The sequence below is a fragment of the Hermetia illucens genome, chromosome 4, assembly GCF_905115235.1.
Source record: "Hermetia illucens chromosome 4, iHerIll2.2.curated.20191125, whole genome shotgun sequence".
Lineage (NCBI taxonomy): Eukaryota > Metazoa > Arthropoda > Insecta > Diptera > Stratiomyidae > Hermetia > Hermetia illucens.
The window spans coordinates 100874173-100891854 of NC_051852.1; the positions used below are offsets into that span (position 1 = coordinate 100874173).

At 38.4% G+C, this 17682-nt stretch overlaps 1 protein-coding gene across 2 annotated transcripts in view; it reads left to right on the forward strand.

Moving 5' to 3' along the window:
- Positions 1 to 17682, forward strand: part of LOC119656280 (RNA-binding protein 24-like) — a 123553-nt gene that overhangs the window by 18002 nt on the left and 87869 nt on the right. Inside the window, exon 2 of one of the 2 annotated variants that reach the window (XM_038062707.1) lies at positions 11629 to 11637. The exons of the other annotated variant lie outside the window; for it this stretch is intronic. The gene's annotated coding sequence lies outside the window, so the exon portion shown is untranslated. The remainder of the gene's footprint in view (positions 1 to 11628; positions 11638 to 17682) is intronic. 2 annotated transcript variants of the gene reach the window in all.

Sequence of the window (17682 nt, forward strand, 5' to 3'; positions counted from 1 at the left end):
ATTCCAACAGTTTTTCCATCGCCTGCCGCAGAGAGAAAATCTGATCTGTTGCTGATTTGCCTGGAGTGAAGCCTCTTTGGTATGGGCCAATGATGTTCTGGGCGTATGGGGCTATCCGGCCTAGCAAGATAGTGGAGAATATCTTATAGATGGTACTCAGCAACGTGATACCTCTATAATTGCTGCACTGTGTGATATCTCCCTTTTTATGTATGAGACAGATTATGCCTCGCTGCCAATCGTCAGGCATTGATTCGCTGTCCCATACCTTGAGCACAAGTTGATGAACCACTTGGTGTAACTGGTCGCCTCCATATTTAACCAATTCGGCTGTAATTCCATCGGCTCCTGGCGACTTATGATTTTTTAGCCGATGAATTGCACGGACTGTTTCTCCTAAACTTGGTGGTGGCAGTATTTGTCCGTCGTCTTCAGTTGGCGGGACCTCCAACATGTGAATGGAGAGTGCAAATTTTTTTTTCACAGAATGTAGCCATGTGGGGTATCAAATGAAAGGTCTCAATTAGTACTTTTCGAAACTGGTTCAATATTTTATATTGGGTGAAACATAGGAGAGTGAGGGCTCAAAATATAACACCCAAAAAATGTAACAGGTCTCGTTCTCTGAACCTATCCAACCGAAAAATCTGAAGAAAATCACAGTGGTGCATCTCTACGAAATCTAGGCCTCAAAATATATCCGGTTCCGATATCTGCACAAATAAAGTTAATAATAGTATACTTCCACATTTTAGAAATTTACCCGGCACCTTCCTTATATTCATCCCAGAAGTACTAAATTTGGCATGCGTGTAATGAAGAACACAGTGCACAATTTGGTCAAGTTTGAAGAAAATCCAACTATTATTCACAAAGTTATAGGGGGTGAAACTTCACATTTTTTTGTAAATTTTGTGCACTCAACAACCTGCATGACGTATCATCACATATCAATTCGTCAATAATACAACGAAATGAGTTCTTATGAATTGGGTCGCAGAGAATTATTTTGTTTTAGTTTTTGAGTTATTTGTCACCCAGACATGTGTGTATGTAGGTATATAATATATGCGTGCTAATGAACTTTGCGGGTAGTGCCTAATTCAAATAGATATAAGAAGTAAATCGGAAATATGGGTACGATCCATTTATATACGTGCATATATGTGTACAGTATTTGGAAATTGACAATTTGTTTGTTTAGGGTGAGCGGAATATCTATGGCTGTAATATGTACGTATGTCTCGTAGTTTGGAAAAATATGAAGGATGTTGTATTTGTAGCTATATACGGATAGAAAAATGTGCGTTGAAATTTCTTACATAAGATTAACGCACGAGCTTCCGGTATTCCGACTTGTTTTGTTTTGAGTTCACTCAAATTATCGGTAAACGAACCGCTAATCATTCAAAAGTCATCGAGTTCTTTCACTGTAGTGACAAATATACCGGATTTATTCAAAGCATGTTTCATTACTAGTGACGTATGTTCCCTATATTTCGAGCAATTTGTTGATTTTAAAAACCCTCGCTCTTCACCACGAATCATTTATTGAGCCATTTTTCACATGCGTGACCCATCGTTGCAAATGAGTGTTATTCGGAAGAAACCAAGTCAGTCTGGTTAATAAGCGGTATGGGATAGAACTTCCTAGGTGAATGTTTCCAAAGTGTCACAGACCGACTTTGCCGTATTTGATGGAGCATTGTCACGAAGGAAAATGACTTTGTGATGCTTTTTTTGAATCCTGATCGTATTTCAAACAACGAACGGTTCAAATCATTCAATTTTTGTTAATAGCGACTAAGACTAATCATTACATCGAACAAAAACGACTTTCTTTTGTATCATACAAAATTCCGCAGGTACCCATCTTTGGTAAACGCTTGAAAACTGTTGATTTAAGGTCGATTGCTCTATCAGTTCTTGTGTTTACGAATCATCCTCGTCCGTCGTCATTATGCCTCCAATTTAACATGTTTGCACTTGTTAAGGTTTTGTGTAAAACAAAACCTTTTATGCAAACATGCACATACTATTTCTGCATAGAGTTCTGAGTGAGATATTACTGGTCGCAGCCTAGGAATCCCAGAGGATCTGACTTTCTCAGAAGTTCATGTAGACCAGTTATAGCATATCAGTAGATCTACGTCTGCATTTGACACTTGTAAATCTCAGATATCTTAGATATCAGCTGAACGACTTTACTTTGCCAATTTTCTTTTACGTCTCGATATGATCAGATAAATGATTGTTGTTTTGATGGAAGTGTTTTTTGCAGTTTTGATTATCCGAAAATGAAGTGATGAGCGTGTGAATGAAAAACTCTGAGAAGGGATTTGGGTTCAACATCTTACAAGCTCTTGCGAAACACACAAATTTTATTTCAATGATATTTTTCTGCTCTCATATATCTAAAGAATAATATATTCCAACGTTTTAGCTAATTCCGATACCACTAGATTAGATGTTGAAATTTTTTATCGTTTTTAAAGCTTAACCTTTAAAACCTTATTAAAATCGGTTCAATGTTTGTCTGTCTGTTAGTCTACCTGTCTATCATATGCACTTTTCTCAGAAACGGCTATACAGGCAGAAACGGCTGACACGAAATTTGGTGAGAAGGTGGGAACTATGAACGCCCAGACATGCAGTGAGTGATACCCTTCTACGTTGAGATTTAGGGGGGTCCTCATACAGTTAAAAGAGGGTGTAAATTTTTTTTTCACCGAATATAGTCATGTGGGGTATCAAATTAAAGCTCTCGATTAGTACTTTTTGAAGCCGGCATTAGTTTTGAGATTTGTTAGAAAGGCGGGGAGTGGGAGGGGTGGAAAGTGATGATTTATTTAACGGACCCATTCTCAGAAACTACCTAACCGAAAAATCTGAAAAAAATCACGAAGCTGCCTCTATATGATGCCCAGGCCTCAAAATACTCTCCATATCGATATCCGTTCAAATTAAGTTAATAATAGTATATTAATGTATTTTTGGGGAAATTGAGTAAAACTCCCCTTAAGTTTATCCCAGAGTTATAAAAGGTAGTAGTATAGAATATAATATGAAGCATATTATCCCCAAGTTTGATCAAAATCATTCTGTTAGTAACAAAGTTACGGTAGCTCAAACTTGACTTTACCGTGTAAATTTACTGCAATATCACACTAAAGTGGGTAGTTAGACATGCTAAATGCATATACATAACGGGCTATGTACAAATGGGATAGTTCTACAGTGAAATATACTCACAGAAGAAGCAAACAGTATCTTTCATACCTGAAGCGCCCAGCTTCCGGTTCCCGGCTTGTTTTTTAAGGTTTTGTGTAAACACAAAACCTTATTAAAATCGGTTTACTGTCTGTCTGTCTGTCTGTCTGTCTGTCCGTCACACGCATTTTGATCGGAGACGGTTATAGCGATTAACACCAAATTTGGTAGAAAGGTGGGAACTGTGAACGCTCACGCATACAGTGAATGACATCCTTTTACGTCGAATTTAAGGCGGGGTCCCCATACATGCAAAAGGGGGGTGTACAATTTTTTTTCATCAAATACAGTCATGCGGGGTATCAAATTAAAGGTCTCGATTAGTACTTTCCAAAGCCGATCTTAGTTTTGATATTCGTTGGAAGGGTGGGGAGCGCGGGAGGTTGAAAGTGACCATTCCTTTAAGGGGGCCATTCTCAGAAACTACCAAACCGAAAAATCTGAAAAAAATCAGGAGGCTGCCACTATATGGTGCCTGGGCTCCGAAATACCTTCCATGCCGGTAACTGTTTAAATAAAGTTAATAATAGTATATTACTACAATTTTTTGTAATTGGTTAGAAACTCCCCTTAAGTTCATCCTAGTACCATGAAATTTTGCAGTGATATAGGCTATAATATAGAGCATGATCTTACCAAGTTTGGTGGAAATCGCACTATTACTAACAAGTTATAATATCTCAAATTTGTTACTTCTTTGAAAATTGAAGACTATGAATATCAATATCACCCGAAAGTGGATACTATCACATAATATATGAATATATTACGTACTACGTACTAAGAAATACACAAAACCTTTCGTACCTGAAGCGTTTAGCTTCCGGTTTCCCGACTTGTTTTTTTGTATTTCGAAGCAAATTCAATTGAAATTTAACCGTTCATGAAGTATCCCGTCTTTCTTAATGGAAGTGCAAAATATTAAAAAGGACTAGTTGCTTTCGTTTTCACAGGAACATGGATTCATTGCCTATACAAAGTGGTTCGCAAGCCTCTGGGTTGTTTCTTCAGTGCTTATAATTATTTCAAATTTAGTCGCAATTTATTTTGTCACGCTTTACATTCACTTCGAATGAATCATTGACACTTGATCAGATAATTTCCATTGTTTCCAACTTACTGTTCAGTCAAGAGCGGCTGTGTAGGAAGATTTTTCGTGTGCTTTTTCGTAACAATGTTTGTCTCAGTTAACATTGCTAAACATTTTCCTCCATTTCGTAATTTCGTTGGTTTTGAATCTAACTGTAACAATTATAAAGAATTTACTTTTATGCCCTCACGTTACTTCTGAGTTTTGATCATATTACATTCATTTTGATGCTTCTAGCATGTATGTCTTCATATCGGTGAAAAACGGAAACTTTTTCGTCTCCTTGGGCAAAAGTCATTGGTCTAATTGACTTGAATGCATTTGTCAACTGGTGCGCAAACAATAAACTTAATAAATCTTTATTGATTCATTCTTCTGAAAACGTCTCACATATCGCTCGCACTACGAAAAGTAATCCGATCAAATACTTTCTACTCAGGATGTATTTCGATAGGATTTCACCCCTTGGAAATTCCATAGAGACCATCCATCTCAATTCGTTGCATCCCTTGGCATTTGCCTGTGTATTAGTACGAAGACAACACATACAATACGCATTCGATAAAACGAACGATATTGTTTTTAGGGTTCGTCCCCTGCCTAGAAGGGAACAAAAATCCACGGAGGGAAAACTGCTGCTGCATTTAAATCGAATATTCGATTAGGGGAACTTTTTGGACATGTAAACAGTGCGAAAAAGGTATAGTGAAAACGTGCAGGAGTTGAGCACCGTAGAAAAATACTGAACTCAGTACGTTATTGGAGGATTGGATTGGACTTTGAAAGAAGCATCGCTTCCTTTCAAGTACATCTCCCCCATTAGGTAATGTTAAAAAGTCTGCAACAAAAGGTGCTTCAGACAGAATGATAATTATTGATCCCAGTGGTGGCATGGCTGCTTGATGGGATTTTAGTAGAAATTTAAAGTTTACAGAAACTGTTTTTGAAGGATCCTGGGAAGCTCGATTTTTTCCGGATTTTCTAAAAAATGTCTAGTGGACCTCCTACTAATATTCAATCTACTGTTTGGGTTCATTTTAACAAAGCGCACCATGCATTGTCCTTAGTCCCTCAGTGTATCATCAGTAAAGCTACATGTGTATACGTACACATTTGGTATTTCCTCTCCTCGGTGTGGCGATTCCCATCGTATCACTACTACCACCTTGTACCCTGTGTACACGTGACGGAAAAATTATCGTAAAATAGCAGCAGCCACTATACGAGACGTTTTGAGATGAACCATATACCACATGTGCGAACGTGAACGATTTGGTTACTCGAAAACGAGTGGAGGGAAAAACATTCGCATCTTACAACAGATAGGTCTCGAATAAAAAAGGAGATATCTGAGAAAATCCCTCAAAGTGAATGAACCTCCTCGAGGCAGAATCATGAAGTAGTTTTTTTACTTACTTTTGATCTCGACCCGATGAGGTCCTAAAGGAGGTCGATGGCACATGTTATCTGTACATACTCGCATGTATGGTATATTGATGGAGGACTACCGGGGTTCACATCGGAGGGGGTATTAATTCATATATGTAGACGAGGAGACAACGCGTTGAAAAATAACGTGTAGTATGTCAGCGATGTAGGGAATGTCAACAATATGAAATGTACTCTTTCAAATGCGTTTATCCCTCGTTATGGAATATTGTTGCAAAGCTGGGAAAATCTTGTAGATTTTATGGTCTGACTCCTTTTGTAATACTCAAAGAGGAATTTAAAAGAATGGATCTACTTTCAAAATTAATATTTATGACTGCAAAAGTTGTAGCACTGTCATTCAAGTTTCCATCGTATTAAATTTGGAATATATTTGTCGTACAATTTAGGAGAATAGATTTCTGCGTATTATTTCCGAAGTCCGACGTCGTTTTGTTGTTAAAGCCAATTCATTCGTTTGTTCTATTTGGTTGCCCGTTTTCTTTGACACGTGGAAAATTTACTCAACGATTAATTTCAACACATACTAAAATGCAGTGCAATGAGTCTTGTTGCCTTTGAGAGGAGTTTCCGATGAGAAATTTGCTCTTTTTAAGGTTTTGTGTGAAACAAAACCTTATAAAAATCGGTTTACTGTCTGTCTCTCCGTCACACGCAGTTTTCTCGGAGGCGAGTTTAGCGATTCACACTAAATTTGGTGAAAAAGTGGGAACTGTGAACGCGTCCTGACCTAGTACGCCATCGCTTCATCTCAGGCAGAGTCATCTCATTTTGTTCAATAATAAACTGAGCCGCCAGAGTTCAGATTAGTTGTCCGACGTTAATCTTATTTGATGAATAAAAGATTTACGATTATGTGAAAGTCTCTCAAAATGATTAGGTTAAGGACTATTTAAATTAGTGGGAATGACACCCTTTGTTGTTGTTTTTGTGTGCCACAGTCGTGTTTGGAGACGCAATGATAGAACTTCTTCTTTCTTTATAAGCTATTGCCCGTTCACAAGCGAGGTCGGCTCGTCGTGATCGATTGCGCCATTTTACCCAATGATACGACTAGCAGTATCTAAAATTTAAATCTTTCACAGTGAACTACGTTAGTGTCATTGATGTCACATTGCCAATTTTTCGAAGAATTCCCTTCATCTGAAACGTTCGATCTGCCATAAAATGTCTTATATGCCACATGCGGTGACATTTGCTATCATGCTGGCACAATAATTCAAATTTTTGAAAAAATCCTATATTTTTTTCAAAAGGTGTTTTCTATTGTGCGATGCTTGCGATAAAACGTCCATGTGGTTTTAACGGTTCCTGCTAATGTGCTTCCGCTCTTCTCACGATTTTCCGAGAAGCGGGATTTTTTCCTCCATTGTTCTGCGTCACGTATTTCTAGTTAGATTCTCTCGAACGCCATCCTTGCATAGTGCTTTCAATTCCACGACGCGCATGGGCGCGATTGAATTGTCACTCTTCCTTAATATGTGGTCAATCAATTCCCACACCTGCCTTTTGATTAACGCATCTACCGATATTTGGCCGATAAAATTCGCCATTTGTTCCTGCCTCAGATCAGAGAACTCTGATAACACGATAGAGACAGTGGCTGTAGCTTTCCATAACAGCACAGAGAGAATATTGACGTATTGGGTGTTGAGGTAGCTGTATATCCAACTTTTGGATAAAACAAATCGGGAAACCGGAAGCTGGGCGCTTCAGATATGAAAGGTTTTGTTTGCTTCTTGTGTGAGTATATTTGAGTGTAGAACTATCCCATTTGTCCGTAGCCCGTTAAGAATATGCATTTAGCATGTCAGATTTAGTACTTCGGGTTGCAAATTTACACGGTAAAGACAACTTTGAGCTACTGTAACTTTGTTACTAATAGTATGATGTTGATCAAACTTGGGGATAATATGCAACATATTATATTTTATACTACTACCAACTACTATAAAGCTGAGATAAACTTAAGGAGGGTTTTACTCAATTTTCCCAAAAATATGATAATATACTATTATTGACTTAATTTGAACAGATATCGATATACATAGTATTTTGAGGCCTGGGCACCATATAGAGGCAGGTTCATGATTTTTTTTCAGATTTTTCGGTTAGGTAGTTTCTGAGAATGGGTTCGTTAAAGAAATTATCACTTTCCACCCCTCCCATTCCCCGCCTCTTTAACAAATCTCAAAACTAAGACCGGCTTCAAAAAGTACTAATTCAGACCTTTCATTTGATACCCCACATAACTATATTTGGTGAAATTTTTACACCTTCCTTTGACATGTATTGTTTTACAAACAAAACCTTAAAAAGTCGCTCTGTCACTGTTGGAAAAAACCATGCCTAGATTGCTAGTACTGCTCGACACGCTTGATATTGCGTCCATTAATGCAAAAGAACAGTGCGGGGAGGCACCAGACTGAAAATTCTGGTTTTATTGGTATTTATTTTCAGTCGGACCCTTTTGCCTCCTTCTCCAAATCCAGAGCCAAGGAGCATGATTCGGTGAGAGAGTATATATCAACATAGTAGAGATGTTTAAGGAAAGATGTCATGATCCGTTGAAGTTCTCCACGTTCTTTCAAACAAGGGAACATGGACAACTTCACCGATAATGTGAAAAACAATGTCAGTAGCAAAGTGTAATCTTGGCTAACTTCGCTTTGGATTGATGGACAATCCCTCTGAAATTTTTTATCTCGGTTCAAGGCATGATATTTTGCGTTTTAATGTCGTTTTGATAATAGCTGTTAGTTCCTACGAGATGCACTCCTACAGAGCTCTCCCGTTGGTACGATGAAGATCAGGCGAAGCGATGTTTTGGAACTCAATATACTGTTCTCGAATGACTCAATTGCCAATGAGCATTCTCATTCTGTTCTCATCATTGCTTTTTTTGCTGTTCATTGATTGCTTTTTGGAGCATGCATAGGTCAGCCACATGCTTTTTTCTTCCTTCGCGTTCCTTGCTATTTCGTTTTTAATGGCACTGTCTTAACCCGGGGCATACAATTGAGGTCGTCTGTACTTTTTTCAGTATCGACGGTGGACAATAGACCAAACTGACCTCCGATGTTAATCCTTCCAAATCTTGATTTTTAGTTTGTTTAATTAGTTTACATTATTCATTACAAAGAATTGTTTATCTATTCACTAAATTCTCTTTCTCATGATGATTATTTACCTGCGTTTGGAGGTTGATGCAGAGTCAATAAGAATCTATAGTTATGCATTATGGCGGTTTGAGTTGAAGTTTATTACTAAATTATCTTTGGATATTTCAATGGTGTGACACCGGTTTCTATTTTGTGTGACCGTATCACTTCTACATTTGCGTGTTTTTACACTACCTATGCAGAAATAGCCTCAAATCTATCTAAAAATTTCTCCGATACCTTTTAACCGATTCAAAGCGTAGCTACCAAGTTTTCTTATAATTGGAGTATTTTTTTGTAATTTTGTGGGAAGTGAGAATCGAGTAATTATCTAAAATCATCAACAGATCGAGGTCGATAAGCTCTGAGTAGCACGAATCCCGTTACCTATGTTTTGGTCGGCCATTTGCTGACTAATGTTCCCAACTTTTATTACTTACATGAATAATTGCACCTAATGATGCAAACATGTGTATGTACATGTATTGTAGATTACGCTCATATCCTTTGTAGCTTTTGCGGCTAATTGAGTTACTGAAGGATACAAGTATGAGCTGTAGAATACAAAGGAGCGGAACTTCTCCCAACGAAATTTGATCTGAAATGTATTGCCGAGATTCAATGATTGAAATAATTCCGAAGTTAATAGTATGTAAGCCCGCTTAGTGCAGTTCTAAAAAATGTCTAGTTGCAAATCTGACGGGAACAATGCACTTATTTCCAGCAAGTCTACATTCAACAACCCTTCCTTTACTTCCCTAACCGCTTGAGCCAAACTCGATACTCACATGTTTAACATGAGAACCAGATCTCAAAATCGATTTAAACTCTTATTGCATCATTCTGAACTGGAAAAGGATGAAGCTTTGTGATACGGGACATGTCTAATCACGTGATCTTTGTTCCCAGGATGCCATCATGCATCAATGTGTAGTTTTAACTTATCCCGAGCTAGGACACGCCATTGCACACGTTGACAGACATAATGCCAGTGTAAGCACTAACTTTGTCCTGAATTTGTGAGCTCGTATCTAGTTTAGTAGCACTCAAGTTTCAATTTATTTCAAGGGTGCATCAGGATAATAGCAGGGATGGCTCGTTGCCTATTGTATGCGATTTTTTCTTGTTCTGGTTTTCGTAGGATTTGGAAACTGAGTTCAATAGAGCGTCACAATGGAAGTAGTGGGCGGTTGTTATGAGATATTAGAATCAGTTCTGGCGAATATGCCATGAGGAATCAAATATTTTACTGAGCTGAGCTATTTGCTACTCGTGGACGTACGAAGCGACTGAAGAAATAATCTGGAGGATAAATGGTTCGTTCAGTATAAGTTATAATTAAAAGCGTTTGCATGATGACAAAAGTTAGGATAATGAAATTGCCATTATTAGAACTAACTACCTGAAATCTGGCATGTTCCTATGATTATTTGGTTTCTCTGTTATTAGTGAAATTTGGGAAGCAGATATGAACCTGGGAACTGGGCCATTTCAATCAGGCCATGGTACGCTCACTACGATAATGCCATCTTTTTGCCAGAGCTATGTACTTCGCAACAAAGTGTTAACAATAAAGTCAGATATTACATTTTGAAAAAGTATTACCAAAATCACGCAAACTAGATACATGTTTTCTTTTGTTATTGCAATCTTGCAGTTACTGGCGGATAATAAGGCTGGAAATAATGAGCTTCATTGCACATCGCATCTTCTATTGTTCCTGAAGTTTGAAAGAGCTATGTCAGCTGGATGGAATGGGTTAGCAGTTCCGCTATATTTTGGGACGTAAATCTTATCTAGGGAATGCGGGCTGTTTGGTTTATAAGAACGAAGAATACTTTGGTCATTATTGGACCGTAGAGGTATTACCTTCTTCATCACAATAGCCTGTCTTTTAAAAGGGATACTTTTAAGAATCTCTTATTAGAAGACTTACTAATGTCTTCAAGTCCGGTTATTTTAACCGATAACAAAATGATGACCCAACGGGTTCTGTTTCCCCTTCAAAGATATTCGCTACTTAGCTTCACTTAGTCCATTTGTAAGTCATGACAGCAACAACTGAAACACTGGGAACAATGTTCCTGCAGGTGATGATTCCACAATATGAATATCCTCTATGAATCTATGAATCTTTCTTCATTCATGAAAAATTTACACGCGATATTATCATTAAATTAGGAAAGTCATCCAGAAAAATGTCGATCTTCTAAGTAGAAGTCACAGTTAGACCGTGCTTCACACTTAGCGCTGTGCAAGTGCTAAACTCACAGCAGGGAGGACAAACACAAGATGAACACAGATACCTATAAGGTCTGGGATTCGAATCCAGTGCAGCGAGATTGAAAGGCTAACGCTCTGCCCCCTCATGTGTGACCAGGATTATCGAAAGTTCCTCGTGTTTTCCGGAATATAACTTTAGGTATCCCAGATGTTTGCTGTGTAATTGATAGTATCTATTATCAATTTGATTTACGCAAAATATTGCGATAAAATTTCGCTTCTCAATAGAAGAGGAGTTTATAAATATTACCCACGAATCTAATAAATAGACAGTGCAGCTTTAACGGCTCCATATTTTAGTGTTTAAGATGATAGTTTAGTCGATGGTAAACTATATTAATTTTGCTTATAATTTTCATTTCTTTTTTTTTTCAGAAACATCAGGTGGGTTGTCAACTATCTTCACACCGAGTTGAATTTTCATGCACACGCACCTTTATGGTGTATCATATGTAGTTCATAGCGTTAAATAGATAGATAGATCTTATTCATTCATATGCTTCCAATAAAATTGTTGATTGCCGTCTGCACGTGTTCGAGGAGTACGATCGGACACGAATCTGCAAGGGCCTCAGTGAAAGTGGCGCTTGTCATCAAGCTTCACTAGAGGTTATCTTATGCCTTGGAAATTGGGATATCCCTCTAGAAGCATATGCTCTAAAGAAATTTTGGGGTCATGATGAGGGTGTGATGTTTATTTTGCGGACAAGAGTGTCTTGTAGCTTTAATGCGTAAAGTTCTACTGCGAAAGCTTGAATTTCTTTTTTGAAAAAATGACACTAATCAACAATTTACTAGTGTCCTAAGGCACGATGCAGTATTCATCTATTCATTCCGCGAACGATCATTAACGACAGTTTAGAGGAATACGGGAAATACGACAGCTTTTCTTAAAGAGTTGGCAGACAATTTTGGGAAATTTACGGTAATACAAATAATAAAAGAAATTGTGACTTGTTTGATTTTTTTTAACCCTGATTAGGATGGTTCCTGTGCCGGAAGTTCAGAGGTAGACATTTTTCAGGCGTGCACATGAATTCCTAGTTCAGATTTTGAGAAACATTCGCAACTAGGTGATTGAAATCCTACTTTGCGAAAAAAGGTTTGATCATTTTATGTGTTATTTATAGACATGTTCTATGCATTACAACTACATTTCGATTGAAAGTCACCTGACAACTAATTCATGCAGCACCACGAGGACTTCATGGGTAGATCCGAGATTTTGGTTTAAGGATAGGTTGTACCTGATCCCACCATCTACTTAATGGTGGACCGCACTAATTTTAAGATCACTTCTTTCTCGTAGTGCACGGACAATTTTTTGTGTGTGTATATCCTTCCATCCTCCAACCAAAAAACCGATGGTTTCGGACAACATAATTCACCCAGCATCCGTAGCCGTTTTCGGTCGGATGATGAGTTTACCTCTGCCCCGACGAACGAAAGCATCAGACAGCAAAAAGGAAATTATATTTGAGATACTGAATCAGACCGAGAATTTGGGTATTTTTTAAGGTAATGATCTATGGTTAAATAATGGGGTTTGAAGGCTTTTTGGCAAGAAGGATTATTTGTGTTCAAATTTCCGAGGGTTACTGTGTGAATTCATTTCATGTGAAATGGTTTTCGATATGTCAAAATCTGGCGCTCCATCGAAAGTGCACCGATCGACCACTATGCTGCGATCCCTAAGCACTTTATCCCATTGCTGATCGACTCCGATAAATTCGCCTCCTGCCGCGTTGAACAGTGTCAACATCGCTCTTGCTGAGCCTGCAGTCCAACGGATTTCTCGTCATATTGCTTGCTAACAGCAACATTGCTTCTACTGGTAACGGTTACGGTAAATTCAAGGACAGTTTATCCCGGCAGATTTACATTCAAGCAATTGCATGCCTCAAGAATGGTATTTAACACCTCAATTGGTGATTTTTTGATGTACATGGACCGGGGGAGTTCCGTCCCCACGTACTCGAGGAGGGTGATCAGACCCGAGTCTGCAAGGAACTCATCTGAAGTGGCTCTGCCACGAAGCTTCACCGGAGGTTATCTGGTACCATGGGAACTTGGATGGCCCTCTGAGAGCATATGCTCCAGGAGAATTCCTGGAGGATGTGTTCTCGGCCCGGTTATTTGCGGTTGGCCCCCTAGTGGGAGTTTCATGGTGGTTGTGGTTATGCCTACATCGCGGGCAGAGCTCCTCGGAGCTCAAGCGTGGAGTTGCGCTGTACAACTCGGGCGCCGTACCACTTAGTTGCGGCAGAGGTGTTAGATAGGCCTCGCATCCACTGGTATGAATGCTGAGCCTGCACTCAGTATAAACCAGGACCGCTGTGCTTGCATGGCGGGGCTCTGATTGTGGTCACAAAATCAATCCGCGTCCAAAGAGGACCGTGGGATTAAGCCTTAACGGCAGGTACTCACGTTAAACCCCCAGGACTTTCGTGTACATGGACCGAAAATTCGGGTATCATCAACTTATTTTGCTTGCACGAAGCAAGGAGGACAATAATGCTGACCTTATGTAACCTTATTCAAAACCATATGGCCGCATGATTTGTTAACGTTAAATTTTCTGCGTTTTGCTCAATCGATGTCTTTAAAGATTTTACCGTCATAATCGCCCAGAAATGGAATTGCCGCTCTCCTTTATCGTTTACATTATTTTATAAAAATGATGGGGCACCAGTAGTATGATGTTACAGTTTCGTTGTAATGCGTGATGCCATCTAAATAAATGAAAGTTGGTTCATCTCTAAAATACTTAATGCAGAGCTTTTGAACGGTTATATGATTTTTCGCTGTGATAAGATACCCTGGTACTAGGTGAACTGTCATAAGTAGGCGTCTTGTTTGCGGTGAGGCAGCGTATTTCTGTTGTTTCGGTTATTTTTTTTTTGTGCGCCCGTCCCTGTTTCTTAGTGTTTGTATTTTACCATCAAATTACCACCCGCATCATGGATTTGGTAAAGTGTCCCTGGTGCGACCTACTCGTCGGTCATCCTGGGATTTCTGGGATTCCACTGCATGGCCTAGCCAGCAATGGAATTGTCGTACTTTCTTAATGTGGGACCTATCCATTGTCCCTTCCACCTTCACCAGCGTGCCCGATTATACGTCGCAGACAAGCATTGACGAAGGCTTGCAGCTTTTTAACAACCGTGATGTTCACTTTCTATTCCCATATCGTGACCTAGGTTAATCAAAATTCAACGGATTAAGGTTTTTGTTGGGACGGGTTCAGGTAAGTTAAATGAGTTTCGTTTATTTGTAGATTGGGTTTGAATACTCTTTTCAAAAGCTCTTTCGTCATCACTCCTTCCCTAATTACAGTTACTAAATCATAGGTTGTTAGAAAATAGAAAAAAACTAAATTTCTCTGGAGTACCGAAAAAGGGTTTTTCATTATACCGATATTTCGAGGACCAATTGTTCTTTTTCGCAATGAGTTTTAGTCAGTAGTTGCAGCAATATAGGCAATAGTAGAATTAAGTCTTAGGTTCTTTGTGGCTCTCCATAAGGAATAGTCAAGTGTCCGTTGAAAATTTGAATTTGAAAAAATAGGTCTTTCTCTGATTTTAGACTATTGGCATTGCTTGTATTGTTAGTTAGTTTTTGCTTCATTCTTGAGGATCTGCATTGTTGCCACTCGACGTTTTCTCTTCATTAATCACCGGATCTGGTTCGATTTTGCGGTTTGTATTGGATTTGCATGTTGCACGACTCTCGTGAATGTTTTATGCCGTTCAAATATTTGCCTCCTCGGTAAAATAGACTCCTCAAAGCGTTTCTACTACATTTCCAAAGATTCCGGTTATTCAATTGTAATAACAATATTTCAAGAAAACGTCTTGTTGGATTTGATCACCAGACAAGCTTTTCGCATCATAAATAAATCGTCGAATCGCCTTACGAACACAGTTTCAATAAACTAGTTCGGGTAACTTTGATCCTGTGATTGACAGAAATTTTAGAGTATTTTCTACTTCTATTTTAGCGTTGGGTCTGGTATGTATTATGTGCTGATTGTCGGGCGTTTATTGTTCGCTGCGATGTAAGGTATTACGCTTTAGAACGTTAGTTTTCGGTACGAACGTTTGAAAGATTTGAGGTGAAAAGGATCCATTTTACTCGCTCTCGGAAAGGAAACCGTTTTCCCCCTTCCATGGCCTTGTTATGTGTCCTAAGGTTACGCTATTCCTTGCCAGCTTATGAGCCTAGAATGATTTCTAGGTTCCTTTGGAGTAGTACTAGGAAGATATCATCCCCTTCGGGGAATTTCAGTGCTCTTCAGTTTTCCTTATTCTTCCCTTTGCTTGGTATTGAGGTGTCGTGATATAGAACCTCATCATGTTGCTGTACATCGTCAGCGCGTTTTGATGCCTTTGAAGAATTTTTGGACCTAAAATTACGCCGCTTGATGAAGTTGCTGTCTTAAGGGGTTAGGTCTCAGTAGCAATTTCACAAAATCCATCATATTTTTTTTTTTGCGGAATGAATGCCCTAACAACTTAAGGATGACATACACAATGGATTAACACGAAGAAGCTATCTAAATATTTTGGAATTTGGCGCGACCCCTATTTGTTCGATGCGAACACACTGAAAACTTCAGACACGTTTTTCTCGAAACTACAATGCCGGAAAAAAACTTGCTCAAAGTTTTTAAAAATATTTTTCGCTCGAGAACGCATTTTTAATCCTTATATGTTTCTATATGATTTCGTAGGATATTTGATAGACAATAAGATGTGTAATTTGAAAAAGGCCGTCATAAAGTAACCATGTTCATTCTTGCCGTTTTCGTCGAAAAAAAAACGGAAAAACAAAGTGTTCACTCATTCAAAATATGAATTGTTTACCAAAAACTTTCACAGAAGAGAAAAAAATTGTTAATTAAAAGTTCAATAATTTATCGCATATCGTTTCACAGTAACAACAGCTAAAGACGTTGAAGCATGGAGTCAGCAAGCCAAAAAATCAGATCCCCCACTTTTACTCAGTGGCAATCCATTGAAAGTCTTGCCCAATTTTACTTAGTGGCGGGGTATAGGTCAGTTATTTTTCTGAAATACGTTCCTTAATTCTTCTGACAAGGATTTCCCGGAAAGTAATTGAAGGATGTTTACATGCTTGTTGGTGCAAAATATTTCTACTACCTTTCGTGGTTGCCAACTTCTACGAGCTTTCGGTGTTATCTGTGACCTAAGGACTCCATTTTAACGGATCCTTTCGCAGAATATGGACAATCAGCTCGTCCTGAGCTTCCGTTGGTTTCCTCGCAGCTCTCGGGTTTGGGTTACGCAATCGGACTGCTGAATTCTTTAGCATCTATTCGTTAACTAAGGCTTTTTGCGCCACTTTACAGATAAACGGCTATAGTGCGGTAAATTGGATAGTTTTATTTCATAAATAATTGTCGGACGGTTTTCAACGAAAATGTTAATTTTTTCCTCGAAAATAGCACAGTTTTTGCAAAAATCGAAATATCGGGATAAATTCTATGTGGATGTATTTAATTGGAAAAAAATTTCTTGGTTCGCCGTAAGTTTAAAATAGTAGGTGAAATTGCAGTTTCCAAAAAATCCCAAAATACGCTTATTTATTAGATCACTACTGTGGCCTAACTTTTTGAAGTTTTCCATCAATGTTTTTAAAATTCAGTTAATTGTTCAGTTACTTTACATAAAAATCGCAATTTGTTCTCTTGAGACTCCCTACTATTCGATTTCAGAATGGCCCTACGTGTATACTGGCTTCCTCCGAATTTCTGCAGTTCCTTACCACCCCCGCCTGGCTCTAGTTACGAAGGTAGGCATATTTCCTATCTTGTGTAAATCTAACCTATTAATTAGGAAAAAATCAAAAAAGATATTCGTTTGGTGGCTTTAATTCCCTAAATTTTTTTATATACGTTGGTATTGCAACTGAGAAATCTTAGTGCCTTCTTCCACCGTTTTACAATGGGAATAGCCACAAGTCTTCCAGACAACAATTCCGAAAGACAAAATTTTAATTTGGATTTAAGAATGATGCAAGCTCTTGATTTTTGCTAAGAGGAGGTCCTGAACTTCTTCCTTGCAGAATGAGGATATTTTGGTATTGTTGTTTGTATCGCACTTGGCCAAATGCAAACTTTTCTTCCTGATAGTTGAAAAGGGGTCAATTTGGCGAAGATGTGATTGCCAGAAACTATTATATCTATAGATCGGTTTGGATAAACTTGAATTCATCTTTAAGTAAAGACGCTAGTTAGCGTTAAATAAACGCATTTCATATTTTTGACATTTCGTTTATTATCACATTTTGCTTTAACCACGGAAAAGCAACTACGTCCTCAAGGGGAGTAACAAGAAAATGTCGTCTCAAATGTACGCGAAGACGAGAAACTCGTAAACGTTTTCTGCTCTCCTAAAGTGAGCACAG